The sequence below is a fragment of the Peromyscus californicus genome, unplaced genomic scaffold (genome assembly GCF_007827085.1).
Source record: "Peromyscus californicus insignis strain IS unplaced genomic scaffold, ASM782708v3 Scaffold_3__1_contigs__length_106647218, whole genome shotgun sequence".
In the NCBI taxonomy this organism is placed as follows: domain Eukaryota; kingdom Metazoa; phylum Chordata; class Mammalia; order Rodentia; family Cricetidae; genus Peromyscus; species Peromyscus californicus.
In genome coordinates, this window is record NW_026294551.1 from 27,530,401 (window position 1) to 27,545,465 (window position 15,065).

The following is a 15,065-nucleotide window of genomic DNA, read 5'->3' on the forward strand; positions in this document are numbered from 1 at the left end:
AAGGGCTGGGATTGAAGATGTGTGCTGCCACACCTGGTGTTTACGGGTCCAGAAGACCCTTGATCTCAGATTGCTCTTGGGATGTCCACAGCTGCTGCAGGTAAGAACTCAACAAACTGGAATTATTTTTCCTGCAGGCATGATTCAAGATAGCCTTTCCTCAAGCAGATGCTGTAAGGCTCTGCGGCTTTAAAAGACCCTGAGGGATTGCCTAGGATAAAAAGGCTCTGGGAAAATTGACAGGTCAGACTCAGCAGGGAGGCTTTACTCTAGTGGCCACTGGATCAAAAAAGGATACAGTTGTCACAGCCAAGGAGAACTTCACAATTCTGAAGGTTGGAGTTCTGCGCTGGGCATCCATTTATGCCACAAATACAGCATTTCTACCTTCCAAAATATGACAACCAGGTGCAATTAATTGTTCAGCAGAGAGTAGAGAAGTCCTAATAGCCTTTCTTCCCTCGGGGACCAGCTCTGAACTTCCTGGTAAACGTCTTTGGCCCCATGGTTCTAAAATAATCAGGCAGAATATAAGATGACGCAGACACATAGTGTCTCTTTCTGACCTACCTCCTTTCCTCAGCCTCTGTCTGAAATGTCAGGCCCAGCTCCTCAGGGAACTAAATCCTGAGGAAATGGGGTCAGGGCTAAAGGAGCAGAACAGCCTGAGAGGAACTGGAAAGCAGGGTTAAGGGAATGAATGAGGTTATGGGAACAGAAGGGGGGGGGGGGTCCTATCCCTTAGCAACTTTTCCCATTCTGGTAGCTTCTCTCTCCCTGTATCCCTTCCCTTACTCCCACAATAACCAGCTGGCCTGGATTTTGACCTTCTATAGTCTCTCTGACACATTTTTGTCCCTTGCTGTGGCCCATACATTCTGTCTTCTTTGTTAGTCCTTTTTCCCTTTTCCCTCTCCTTCCCTCCCCCTAACCCTCATTTTGCACTCAGTAAGAATCTACTTTACTTGTTAAACACAATCATTTGTTTGTTTGGTTTTTGTTGTTGTTGTTTGGTTGGATTTTTTTTTTTTTTTTTTTGAGACAGGGTTTCCTCTGTGTAGTTTTGGTGCCTGTCCTAGAACTCTCTCTGTAGACTAGGCTGGCCTCGAACTCACAGAGATCCGCCTGCCTCTGCCTCCCGAGTGCTGGGATTAAAGACCATGCCTGGATCAGGCTCACCTTTTAAAAGTGTACTCCCTTCAGGTACAACTGCAAGTTCCTCTTGGCATTGTTAGGTCACTTTGAGAGATACAAAACCTGAAGTTTGAAACACAGAATAACTAGGATGGCCCCTCTCTGTCTCTCTCTAATAATTTACTCTGTGTGTGTATGTGTGTGTGTGTGTGTGTGTGTGTGTGTGTGTGTGTGTGTGTGTGTGTGTGCAGGTTCCAGCAGAGCCTAAAAGGCATCAGATTCCCCAAAGCTGGGATTACGGGAGGGTGTCAACCACTCACATGATATGGGTGCTAGGAACCCAACTGGGGTCATCTGGAAGAGTAGCAAGTGCTTTTAACTTCGGAGCATCTCTCCAGCTCCAGCATTTCTCGTTTTTTGAAAATAGATAAGCACAACCAAAAAAAAAAAAATGTGCAGCTGGGCAGTGGTGGTGCACACCTTTAATCTCAGCACTCAGGAGACAGAGGCAGGCGGATCTCTATGAGTTCAAGGCCAGTCTGGTCTACAGAGTGAGTTCCAGGACTATATAGAGAAACCCTATCTTGGGGGAACAAAAGGAGAGAAAGAAAAAGAAAATAGATAAGCTTCCTAAGAAAACTAAAGTTATCTTGCTTTTGTTTTATGTGTATAAAAGTTTTTAATGCATGTAAGTATGTGCACCACGTGAGTGTCTGGTGCCCTTGGAGACCAGAAAAGGGTGTTGGATCCACTGGCACTAGAGTTGGAGACAGTTGTGATCCACCATGTGAGTGCTGAGCCTGTGTTCTCTGCAAGAACAGTAATCACTCTTAACCACCAAACCACAGTTCCATTGCCTTGCTTTTTGTTTTTAAGCTGGGGTCTCATATAGCCCAGGGCGCCTTCCAAATCATTATACAGTGGGGGCTGCTCTTGAATTCCTGATCCTCTTGCCTTCACCTCCCAAGCCCCACCATGCTCAGCTTGAAACAGGGTTGTCCTACTCATTACCTCACAGCCTGGCGCTGTGACCAGCAGGCAGATGGTGATTCAGAGCAAAAGAAATTAAAACACACATTAGGGCAGGTAATATGGCTCAGGATAAAGATGCTTGTGGCCAAGCTTAAAAACCTAAGTTCGATTCTTGGAATCCACATGGTAGAAGAAGAGAATCAGTTCTGCATGTTGTTCTTAGACCTCCATAGGCATGATGTGCTTGCTTACGCCCTTCCCCCACGTGTGCCTAAATAAATAAAAATACACTTTAGGGGGGCTGAAGAGATTGCTCAGCAGTAGGAGAATTTATTCTTCTTACAGAGGATCTGAATTCAGTTCCCAGCACCCACATCACGTGACTCACAAGCTCCTGTGACTCCAACTCCAGGGAATTTGATGCCTTCTTCTGGCCTCGGTGGGCACCCACAATCACATGCATATCCTCAAATACACATAAATAAAAACAATCCTTCTTATAAATACACTTGAAAGCTGGGTGTGGTGGTTCGTGCCTTTAATCTCAGCACTTGGGAGACAGAAGCAGGTGGATCTCTATGAGTTCAAGGCCAGCCTAGTCTAGCCAGGACAAAACAGGCTGTCACCCAGGGCAGCCAACGCTGCGCAGAAAACCAAACCAACCAAACAAACGAAAACCATTATAGGTCCATCATGGCGTCTTGGAGGAAGCCGTTTGCACCCCACACCTAAGTCCTGCCTCCAGGGTGAAAGTCTCTGGGGAGGTCATGTTAGTTCAGTACCCTCTCAGGGGACTGTGTATAAACCAAATGACACACTTGCTTCACTCCCACTGTAGAGTTCTCTCTGCTCCACCACTGTTCTCTTTTATATCCTTTATGTCTGCCTCAAAAATGTAACTGCCCCTGGGGAAGACGCTCCAGTCCTTTCGAATCCTCCATCTGATTTCACAGGCAGTTCTCTCACACCATTCGCCAAATCCTATCAAGGACACTGTGAATGTAACCCAGGGAGGAGTGGTTTGCAAGCTGGTCTTTACTCTGACCCTTCATACCCGGAGCTTAGGCTCCAGAGCCTGCTTTCAGAACCAAAGTTATTTTCTCCATAGGCGTTAGTCGTTAGTAGTGTGGCGCACACCTTTAATCCCAGCACTTGAGAGGGGGAGGCAGGCCGATCCCTGTGACTTTGAGACCACCCTGGTCTACACAGCAAGTTGTAGGCTAGGCAGGGCTACACAATGAGACCTTGCTTTATTTGATTGATTGATTGATTGATTGATTGATTAGTTTTTCAAGACAGGGTTTCTCTGTGTAACAGCCCTGGCTGTCCTGGAACTCACTCTGTATTTTTGAGACAGGATCTCACTATGTAGCCTTGGCTGTCCTGGAACTTATGATGTAGACCAGGCTGGCCTCAAACTCATATAGCTCTGTCAGCTTTATCTTTTGAGGCTTGATCAATGAGCCTTTCCCCTGTCCTGTGACTCCATCTTCTTCATCACCGTTGGTTTCCACTTCCTTCTCCAGTTGACAGTCTCCACATGTCCCCCGGCTGACCTTGTCGGATACTAACTATCCTCTCGGGACTAAGGGGCTTCAGAACCAAGCCTGCTAGTTCATTTCCTACTAGCTTCTAGGCACCTTTATTGTTTCTCCCAAGTGAAAGTGTGTGTGTGTTTGTCCTTTCTCTCCAACTCTGAGTAATGGGACCTCTGCCATCTCATCAGCAATGAGTGCAAGCCACTGCCCCAGCAGGGCTGAGGTGGCGTCAGTTAAGTATCTGTTTCTCTAACACTTCTGGTCACTGCTGAATGGAAGCTAAAAGCCATACGGACCAAAAGCAGGGAAGGCTCCAGGCTTTGTGAGGCCTAATGTTATTGTTGACTTTCGCTCCTCTTCTGCTCCTCCTCCTTTTTCTTTTGTGTGTGCTAGGTAAGTACTGTACCACTAAGTGACAGTGCCAGGCCTTAAAGAAAAAGAAAAAGCGTCCGCATGTACGTACGTACGTGTGTGTGTGTGTGTGTGTGTGTGTGTGTGTGTGTGTGTGTGTTATGCACATGGGTGTTTGTGGATGTGTGTGCCCCATGCATTTTTAGGGTCCACAGAAAGTTGCCAGGTGTCCTGCTCTATCACTTTCTAACTCATTCCTTTTTTTTTTGGGGGGGGGGGGGGGGTTCGAGACAGGGCTTTTCTGTGTAGCCTGTCCTGGAACTCACTCTGTAGACCAGGCTGGCCTCGAACTGACAGAGCCCTGCCTGCCTCTGCCTCCGGAGTGCTGGGATTAAAGGGGTGCACCACTGCCGCCCAGCCCTCATTCCCTTCTTAACGAACCTGAAGCTAGGCTGACAGACAACAAGCCTCAGTGATCCTCCTGTCTCCACGCCCTTACAAGTGCTTGAGTAACAGGCACCCAGCTATGCCCAGCTTTTTACATGGGTGCTGGGGATTTGAACTCAGGTCCCCAGTCAGCATTCTCACCCACAGAGCCATCTCCCCAGTCCCAATCCCAGGTCTTGTGGTTTTGTTTGTTTTTTCCAAGACAGGGTTTCTCTGTGTAGACCTGGCTGTCCTGGAACTTGCTCTGTAGACCAGGCTGGCCTCGAACTCACAGAGATCCGCCTGCCCCTGCCTCCTGAGTGCTGGGATTAAAGGCGTGCGCCACCACTGCCCAGCCCAGATCTTTTTTTAAAGAATCATTTTGGTGTTCCTCTTAGAAAAAAAAATTTTTTTTAAAGCTATAAATATAGAGTTAGGTGGAGAGTCTCAGAAGGGACCTTTGACACTGTTTCATTAGCATCTTGGTAAATCTGTTCTGACTGAAGGAATAAAGCCTGCTTACATCCCAGCCAACTCTTGAGATTGGGCTGAATTCCGTGCCTATTCCTGGCTTTTCCTGTGGATTTCCTGTACCTAACACATTTATTCCACAAAACGGCACTGGCGCAACTAAATGGCCTTGACAGCCAAGTCTCTAACTAATGAAAAATCCCAATGTGCTGGGTTACGACTCCTCCTACTAAGGTTACTTGGTGGCACTTAGAACAATGTTGTTTAAGCAGGTGGTTTCTCCTGCTATATACAGAAGGTCTTAGATTGTCTATTCCACCAGTGGTCTCCAAGAGGACCTGTTTCCATTCACCTTTGGCAAAAGCCTCACAGCTTACGGAGTAGCTTGTATTCTGTTTGGGGAGGAAGCAGCTTAGCCTTGCTTTTCCCATGCCACTTTGATAATATCACACACGCTGGCACCTTTCCTGGAGGTCCCACCCAAATGTTCTGTCCAATTCTCTGGCCTCCTGAGTTGGCCTAGAATGTTGAGTCAGAGTACAAATACCAACTCTTGTTGATTTCACGGCTCTAAACACCCAATTCTGAAATTTCCCAAACACATTAGAAATCCTGGGCTTCCTGAATCAGTGAGGGCATCTGTGAAAGCTCAGGGAGCCCCTTTACCTATAGGGGCATTAACATCGGGGCTCTAGACGCAATGTAACCATAATGTCATGGGCTATGTGCCCCTACCACACAGAACAGAAGACAGTAGGCATCTTGCACATTATCACATATAATTATCCTGCCGTCTTCACGATTACTCTATGTAGCGGACACGGTTACCCTCAACTCAGAGAAGTTAGGAGACATACCATACGAAGGGACACACAAAGTGACAGCTCCACCAGCTTTCAAAGATGCTGCACAGTCACTACTCAAGGAGGCAGTGTACTGGGACAGAGGCACCAGACCCACATGTGTACTCCTGACCCAGAGGTAAGGGTCAATACTAGGCCATAGAGGCCACACTAGTCTCGACATAGTACAACTCCCTCTGTCTCCCACACACCTAAACTCTGAAACTCTGATTTTGTTTATGCTACTTAGAAATTATGGAGGTGAGTCTGATAAAATCTAACTGCCCCCGGCATAGGAGTTTAATTTCTCCACTAAAATCTTGCCATGTGTGCTTTGGTGGCTAGGTTAGGGTCAAATCCGTTTTTCTCTGAGTTTCCTATCTTGGAAAAGGAGAGAAGAATGGGGGTTGGGGTTTACACTAACGAGAAACCAGAAAAAGACCAAGGGAGGGGGTAGGGTGGTGCTACTCTTTAAGGCCTGCCAGAACTCTGTAAGACGCATAGGTAGTGCGCCAGGACAAATGAGAGAGCTCATTGTAGGGTCAAAAGAGAAACTGATAGAGGAAGCCTAGGGAAAGGCTTGGACGGAAACAGCAAGAGTGAAGAGAAGAATCTATCCAGAGGCAGGTGGATCTCTGAGTTCGAGGCCAGCCTGGTCTACACAGTGAGTTCCAGGACAGCCAGAGCTACACAGAGAAACCCTGTCTCAAAAAAACTAAACAAAAAGAACCTATTCAGGGATGGAAGTGTGTTTTAATTCTGAAACCACTATAAATCCAAAGAGAAAAAAGGATCTGCCCCTTCATTCTGTCTCCCGATCTTGGACAGCAAAGTAAGGGGAACTCACGCCTGATTGGACTGTGCTTACTCCAGGGCCAGAAAACCCTGGCTGCGACGCCTGCCCAGCCTGCCAAAATGCTGCCAGGCACAGGGACTGGCCACCACCCGGTTGATAAGTGAAGGGTACCCCTGTGTGCTGCCTCTCTCTTTGCTTCCTGCCTAGTGTTCAGCCTCGGCCTGGCAGGAAGCCTCCAAGTGGGGCTTGTAGAGTAGGGCCCTCTAGACAGTACTTAAAACACAGTGATTTATGAGCTCCTAGAAGGGCCTAGGTGGGAAAGCAGAGAGGACCCCAGACTAGTTTCTAGGAAGCTTCAGCACCCCACTGACAAGAGTCAAGGTACTCATCTTCTTGATGTCTGTGACCAGGCCAACTTTGGGACAGGGTATAGCTTCACTTTTCCTGGGGCCCAAGACTCTGGCTCTGCGTTGAATAAGACCAGTGGAACTGGTTGGAATAAGACTAGTGGACGTCTATGCAAATCCTTAACCTTGAAATAAGCGAAGTGAGCCGCTCAGTAATGCTAGTTTTGTAGGTTTTTTTTGTTTTTTTTTTTTAGCATGAAAGAATTCTTTTGAACCCTCCATGGCTCCAAGAAAATCTATCTGAAATGTCCCCTCTTATGGGGCCATGGGGTTAAGTGCCAGGGACGGTAGGCTAAATGCCAGGGATGCTGGTTGCATGGCTCTTGGGAGCAAGGCTAACGGCATCCCTGCTGTGGACTCAGGAATACCAGGCCCAGGCACTGGTTGCCCAGAGAGATGCAGCCATTTTTACTTCTAACTGAAGGACACCACCTTCTGGGATTTCCCCTTCTGTGGCGGGAAACAGAGCAGCAGATACCCAAAGGCTCAACAGGGCCTGTACCCAAAGTGTCCAGGCTGGGAAGGAGCTCACATGAGCGCCCAGGGTAGGGTGATTTATGTAGTTCAGGATTTGGTTCCTGCTGGTGGAAAGAAGATGCATTTTGTGAGTGCTGCATGGTAATTGCCCTTCATAAGGATGATCTCAAAAGGTCAAGGGATGGGTCTTGAATAGCCCTAATGTCCCTGAAACGGCCCATTGTGTAGCTATTGTCTATACATGTAAAGGAACTCTTCTTGACCCTATTCATACTTGTCTCTTTTGGCCCCCAGGGTTTCCCAAGTGAATAATTACATACTACCTTATTCTAGAGCAAAGTCTATCTCTTTTCAACAACAACAACAACAAAAAGTTCAATACACATTTCTTGAGCTCCTACTATGTATCAGATATTATGCAAAGCTGGGGGACATATAGATGAATAATACATGGTCACCTTTGGAGGGAGTCTGAACCCTGGTTTTCAAAATATTTCCCAATGACCTTTGGAATTTAGTAAGCAAACCTGCATCTATCCCTTTATATTTCATACGCATGGATTACAAACTCAGTCTCCATCTTCCTGCAATCTTTTCTAAAACTCTTATTCATAGGGTATGTGTATATGTGTGCATGAGTTTGTGTGCACAACATTTGTGCAGGTGCCCACAGAGGCTAGAAAGGGTGCTAGATCCTACGGAACTGGAATTACAGGCCATTATGAGATGCCCAATGTAGGTAGGTGCTAGGACCAAAGCCTGGGTCCCCCACAAGAGTATCAGATGCACTTAACAGCTGAACCACCGCTCCCTTCTTGCACTCTTTTACTTTGGCCTCATATGGTAACCTTCACTTTGATCAATTTGGATGGCTTTCTCTGTACTCTAATAGGTCTTCCTTCGCAGACAGGATAACCAGAATTAGGCTCTATCCTTTAAATGCAAATACTATATGAATGTGTACACTGCTAAGTTAATTAACTTCCTTTATCCACTTATAGACCCAGTAGTTATTGAATGCCTGCTGGGTTCATGCATTCTATTAAGTGAATAGAATAGACACTGCCCTCACGGAAGCCACCATCTGGGTATGTGTTTGGGGAACAGACGGTTAAAGACCCCAAACATCACACAGATAAATATGTAACTACAAACTGAGACAAATGTTATGAAGAAAGTACAGGGTGCTGCTATCAGTGTAAAAGTGGTATTGTGGGATAGTCTAGAAGACTTAGAGAAGGTTCTCTTGAGGAAATGACATTTGAGCTGAGATCTGAAAGATTAGTGGACATAGATGAAGCAGAGTCCGGGGAAGAATGTTCCAGGCGAAGTAAAGAGCACATACAAAGGTCCTGTGAGAAAGGGAAGCAGCATCCCTCAAGAACTGCAGGAAGGCCCATGATGCTGTAGCACAGAGCATGGCCAGAGGGCTGTATGTGAAGGACATGGAAAGTCAGCCAGAGGCCTGACCATGAGGACGCTGCAGGCCTCTCCCACTGTGGGAAGGCACATGGGATGAAGGTTTGTACAAGGGGCTCCTTTTCTCAGGTTATTGCTCTCCTCTTTCCTCCCTTAGGAGCAATAATGATGGTTTGAACTTCGAAGAACTCTCTTTCCCAGTGTCCTGGCACAGTGTGGTTATGCCTGGGTGGCAGAAGATGTCCCCCACACTACTGGGTCAGCCTCTGTCAATGTGGACAGAAGGGCAGGGCAGAAGGTGGGTGGAGTGCTTTGCCTGAGGTATCAGCTCCACAGTGACGTTTGGAACAGCCCCAAGACTATAGTCCTTGTTCCCAGATAACTCTATCATACATGCCTTCCCACCCCCACTGAAATGCTCCACCTGTCCTGCCTCCTACAGCAGCTCTGCTCCCCCACCCAAACTGGGGAAGGTATCTGGAGAAGCAGTCTGACTCTGCCCAGCTCCTTGAGTCTTGTTCTGAGGCTCTCAGGCCACAGTTCTGTTGGGAAGTGTGGATATACACATATCCTAAAGCATTCCCAGAGGTGCTATGGAAGCCATGGGAGGGTCATAATGGTCAGACTTGGCCTTTTGGAAGCACTTCCTTCCTTTCATCTAGACTCATCTCCGGAGAATGTGGCTTGGTGCAGTGCCATCTGCTGGCAAGGCTGGGCAGGTAATAAAATGACCAGATGCCCACTCATCTTCATTTCCAGAGTAATAAGTATATCATCATAGTAGACCTGGTGATATAGGCCTATAATCTCAGCCACTCACAGGCAGGAGGGCAAGTTCAAAGGCCAGCTGGAGCTACAGAGTGAATTCAAGGCTGCCATGGCAATTTAGTAAGACCTTGTCTCAAAAAAATGCAAAAATAAATAAATAAATAAATAAATAAATAAATAAATAAATAGGGCCAAGGATATATATTGCTCAGTAGTAGGGTACTTGCCTAACATTTGTGAGGTCCTGGGTCCAATTCCCAGAACCACATATACTTCTGAGATTGGACTGGAGCCAGCTGGTTGGTACAAAGCTGAAAGATCAGGCTGGAGAGCTGGTTCCGCTGTTAAGAACGCTTGCCACCCTTTGGCAGGACCTCAGTTCAGTTTTCAGCACCCACGTTGAGCAGTTCAGAACTTGCTTAAAACTCCAGTTTTAAGATGTGATGCCCTCTTCCGGTCTCTGCCTGTACCCACAAATAAGTGACATATACTCACACAGACACACACTCACACAACACTCACATACATGAATTTTTTAAAAAATAAGAAAAGAAGAAGAGAGGAACAAAACAACACCTTAAAATAAAGCTTAAAAAGGGCAGAACAATCTAAAGCTGTAGGTCTGACCCCTAGGCTAGTTTGTGCTAAGTACTGAAAATACTTTTTCTAGTGGTGGCCCGCAACTCCCCTGCTGGCCGGTTGATTCTCATTTAGGTACAGTTAGTCAGAGGAAGTTTGGGTAAACACATGTAAATGACTCGGGCAGATCCATTCCTAGTCCTCTTTTCTGGGAAAGTTTATTTCCACAAATAAAAAGACTCATAGTTTAAAAATAGGAGAAGGCAAAGTCTTGTTTTTCTATTTTTAATTAATGAATTTATGTTTACTGAGATGGGGTCTCTCAATACAGCTCTGGCTGTCCTGGAACTCACTCGGTAGACCAGGCTGGCCTCCAATTCACAGAGATCCACCTGCCTCTGCCTCCCAAGCACTGGGATTAAAGGCCTGTGCCACCATGCCCATCCAGTCTTTTTTTTTTTTTTTTTTAAATCTCCTTGAGGTTGACTGGCTTGAGAAAACTTTGTTTTTAAGGTTCTTTCGGGTTACCAAGAAAATGCTGTCAACAGAAACATTCTCATGGTTTTACAATGGGTAGAAGAGAATAGCTTTTTTTTTTCCTTTCTGTCCTAAGGATAGCACCTCACAACTGCCAGGCAAACACTTCATCACTGAGATATGATCAGAGCGTTTAAGGTGAACCCTCAATACTATGTGGGGTAAGATATAACCTGACTCCCTGCTTTCATGCACTTTATGTACGCATTCTGTTCAGTTTCGCTCTTCGTCATTATCGTGTGCACTTGACAGAGTTCACCAATGGTGTGACTGGGAAGCCAAAGAGGAGAAAGCAGATAATACTAGAGAAAGAATTATGAAGCAAATATTCCGTCTTCTTAATAACAATTCCTCTGTAATTGAATGTTACTTAGATAAAGGCCACTCCACCCCCAATCTCATTCAGACTTAAAAATCAAGAGTCCATTAGAGAAGTTGGAAATGAACAGAATTTTACAGAAATGAAACACACACACACACACACACACACACACACACACACACACACACATACAACTAGAGCACCATCCTCCTAAAAAACAAAATCAAAAGTATGAGGGACTAGGAATGTGGCTCAGTTGGTAGAGAGTGCTTGCCTAACATGCACAAAGTGCTGGGTTCAATTCCTAGTACAGTATAAAAAGAGGTGTGGTGGCCTATGCCGGTAATTCCATCACTTGGGAAATGGATGAGTTTGAGATCAGCCTGGGCTACATGAGGCCCTACCTCATTAAACAAACAAACAAAAAAACCCAAACATTATTTGAGCTATAGTTTAAAATTTTAATTCTGGAACTATCTTGATTGGCATTCTTACACTAGTGACTATGCACAACTCTTTGAGGGAAGAAAAAAAGAACACATTTTTTTTTTTTTTGGTTTTTCGAGACAGGGTTTCTCTGTGTAGCTTTGCGCCTTTCCTGGGACTCACTTGGTAGACCAGGCTGGCCTCGAACTCACAGAGATCCGCCTGGCTCTGCCTCCCGAGTGCTGGGATTAAAGGCATGCGCCACCACCGCCCGGCAAAAAGAACACATTTGAGGGAGACATAAAAGCAGGAGGGAGCCATAGGTACATGCAGACACTGCAATGTTCTGATATACAAGACCCTGAATACTAGGGAAAGGAGAACACATCATACATCAGAACCGTAGTGCAATGTCACATGGTAGTTGTAGCTTCAGTTAGGAAAACCACAGAGATACATAGACAATGATGAATGTTCTAGTTTGCTTCCTTGTGGCTGTGGTAAACTCCAGGACCAAATGCAATTTGGGAATGGAAAAGGTTCATCTGGCTTCCAGGTTACAGTTCTAGGGAAGCCAAAAGCAGGAATTGAAGCAGCGCTCCCGCAGCCACCTTTTCCACACAGCCTAGGACTACCTGCCCATGGGTGACATCACTCACTTTGGGTTGGGCCCTCCCACATCAATCATGCCCCATTAAGAGGGCTGGAGAGGCCAGGCGGTGGTGGCACACGCCTTTAATCAAAGCACTCAGGAGGCAGAGGCAGGTGGATCTTTGTGAGTTCGAGGCCAGACTGGGCTACAGAGTGAGTTCCAGGAAAGGTGCAAAGCTACACAGAGAAACCCTGTCTTGAAAAATAAAAAAATAAAAAAAAAAAAAAGAGGGCTGGAGAGATGGCTCAGTGGTTAAGAGCACTCACTGGCTGCTCGCCCAGAGGATCTGGGTTCAATTCCTTGTATCTACATGGTGGCTTACAATCATCTGTAACTTCAGTTCCAAAGATCCAATACCTTCTTCTGACCTCCGAGAGCACCAGGCATGAAACATGGTGCACATACATGTAAGCAAAGTATTCATATACATAAAATCGTGTGTGTGTGTGTGTGTGTGTGTGTGTGTGTGTGTGTGTGTGTGTGTGTGTAGCTTTAAAGTAGCAGTAAATTTCAGAAAGTCTCACTTTCCTTATCGGCTTGTCTGGGTTAATAATTTTTTAAAGGCAGGGGGGACCGCAGGCAGGTGAAAGTCATGCTCCACAGCCCCCTCCTGCAAGCAGTTGGCCCAAGTTGATGACTTATTTGCTGTGTTCACTCAGCTCCCAGCTCAATACCTACCATCTATCATATGCTAAATATCTGATTGATGAATAAATGAAAATGCCTGCCATCTGAAAGTCTCAATCCATGCTTACTATGTGCACTCCACCTTGAAGTATTAAAAGGAATTTGGTTTTCTTGGAATCTAAAAAAATGAAGGGCCATCCATAATGACAATTCCCTGGTCTTCTTGATAAGTGAATTTGGGCACAGAGAACCCAAGGAGAGACAGTCTGTTAGAGAAAACCCAATTACACTGAGGAACATATGTTGCCCTGAGGCTTCTGCTGCCATAACAACATCATGTAACTATAACTACAGCCCTGGAGGGCCCTGGCCCCGTCAAATATGGAAAAGGATGTCTTCATCATAAGACAGCTTTGCGCTCAGATAGACTTCCCTGGAGGGTTTGGATCAGGGAGGGGAGATAAATGAAGTGGAAGAAAAGGGGGGTGAAGGTCAGGAGAGAAGAACTGCTACCAAAGCAGCGTAATGATTTTTTTTAGCAATTTTCAAAATGTGGCTATTTGACTGTTTAGCTTTGGTGGTTATTTATAACCCCAGCTGCAGAGGCGGGAAGCTGAGCTGGCGCCTGCTGAGATCTACCCAATAACTTCCCCCAGGGTGGGCTGAGGGTGGGGACTAGGGACGACACAAGAACCACCTTAACCAGTGGCCGGAACATTAAGAGAAGCTCCAGGCCATATCCAGCAGGGGAAAGAAAGAAAGGTCCACCCCGACTCTTTTTTTGTTGTTGTTAAGACAGAATCTGTGTATGTAGCTCTTGATGACCTGTAACTCTTTGTGTAGACAAGGCTGGCCTCCAGCTGCCTGCATCTGCCTCCCAGTGTTGGTATTAGAGGTATGTGAGCTACTACAGCTAGCTACCACCACCCACCACCACCACCCCTTTCAGCTGTGTCTTGCTATGTAACTCTGGCAAACCTAGAACTCACTAAGTAGATCAGGCTGGCCTTGAATTTGCAGTGATCTGAACTTGCCTCTGCTTTGAGGTTGCTGCCATTAGAAGTGTACTCCACCAGGCCAGACTGACTCTATTCTTTGTTGTTGTTTTTTGAGACAGGGTTTCTCTGTGTAGCTTTGCGCCTTTCCTGAAACTCACTCTGTAGCCCAGGCTAGCCTCGAAATCACAGAGATCTGCCTGCCTCTGCCTCCCAAGTGTTGGGACTAAAGGTGTGTGCCACCACCACCCGGCTCTGACTCTATTCTTAAGGCAGATGTAAAGAAGAAAGATTTTAACATGAATTATGGTGACATCAGCAATCTCTGAGAGTCTCCTAAAGGGATAGAGGATAGATCAACACTTTTGGCTGGAAGTTAGAGATGAGATGGGTCTAGTTACAGTAGCATTGTCTTGAAAAGGTCCAGGCAGGCGTCTCTCACTTTACAAGAGAGAGTACCTGAACAGAGGGAATGTCTTCTCCCTCATCCTGCCAGGAATCACACCTGGTCAGAGAAAAGAGGACGATGGCGGGTTCTTTGCAAGTCTTTCCTAGCTCGTCATCACCTGGCACTGGCGTCAGGAGCATTTAATTTGGTACTACTCCGGTCACTGCTGAGTCCTTTAGATGGCAAGCAGCAAGAGGGAAGCTGGAGACTGTGACAAGCCAAAGGTCCCAGCTTTCAGGAACCCTCAGGCTTCTGAAGCAGGCAATGAGCAATCACACTTGTATTTGAACTATGGCACCTATCATTTTACTGGCAAAGGACTATTTGTTTTAACTCTTTGAGTTTCTTTTAATAAAATCACTTTATTGTAATGAACTCACAAATAAAACATCACACAGCTAGATTAAGGGAGCTGCTCAAACACTTGCTGAGTCTCGAACTCTACCCTAAGCTCAGTGATCTTCCACAGCTAGAATGGCTATTCTCAAGCACTGGAACCGGGCTCAAAACTTTACACCTTGACTATCAGATACACCTTTATTCACTTATTCACTAGAAAAGAAAAAAAGAAAAACTATGACAGAATTGAAACCAAGGGGAAAAACTAGCCTTATATCCTCTTTCATGACTCATGTGTCCTTTTCCCTACACTCTGTCCTTCCTCATCACCTAATATTACTCTTTCTTGGTAACCGAGGAACGTTTTAGGGCCCTCAGAAACGTTAAGTGAGGAGACAAGACACAGATACAAGTGAAAACAATATAAGACACACACGATTGCCCCACTCTCCCTGTCCACTTCGGCTACTCTGACCTTTGGCTAAGGAGACTGCAGCAGCAGTTGAACTAATCTACTTCGGGTTTCCCTGCCACTCTGA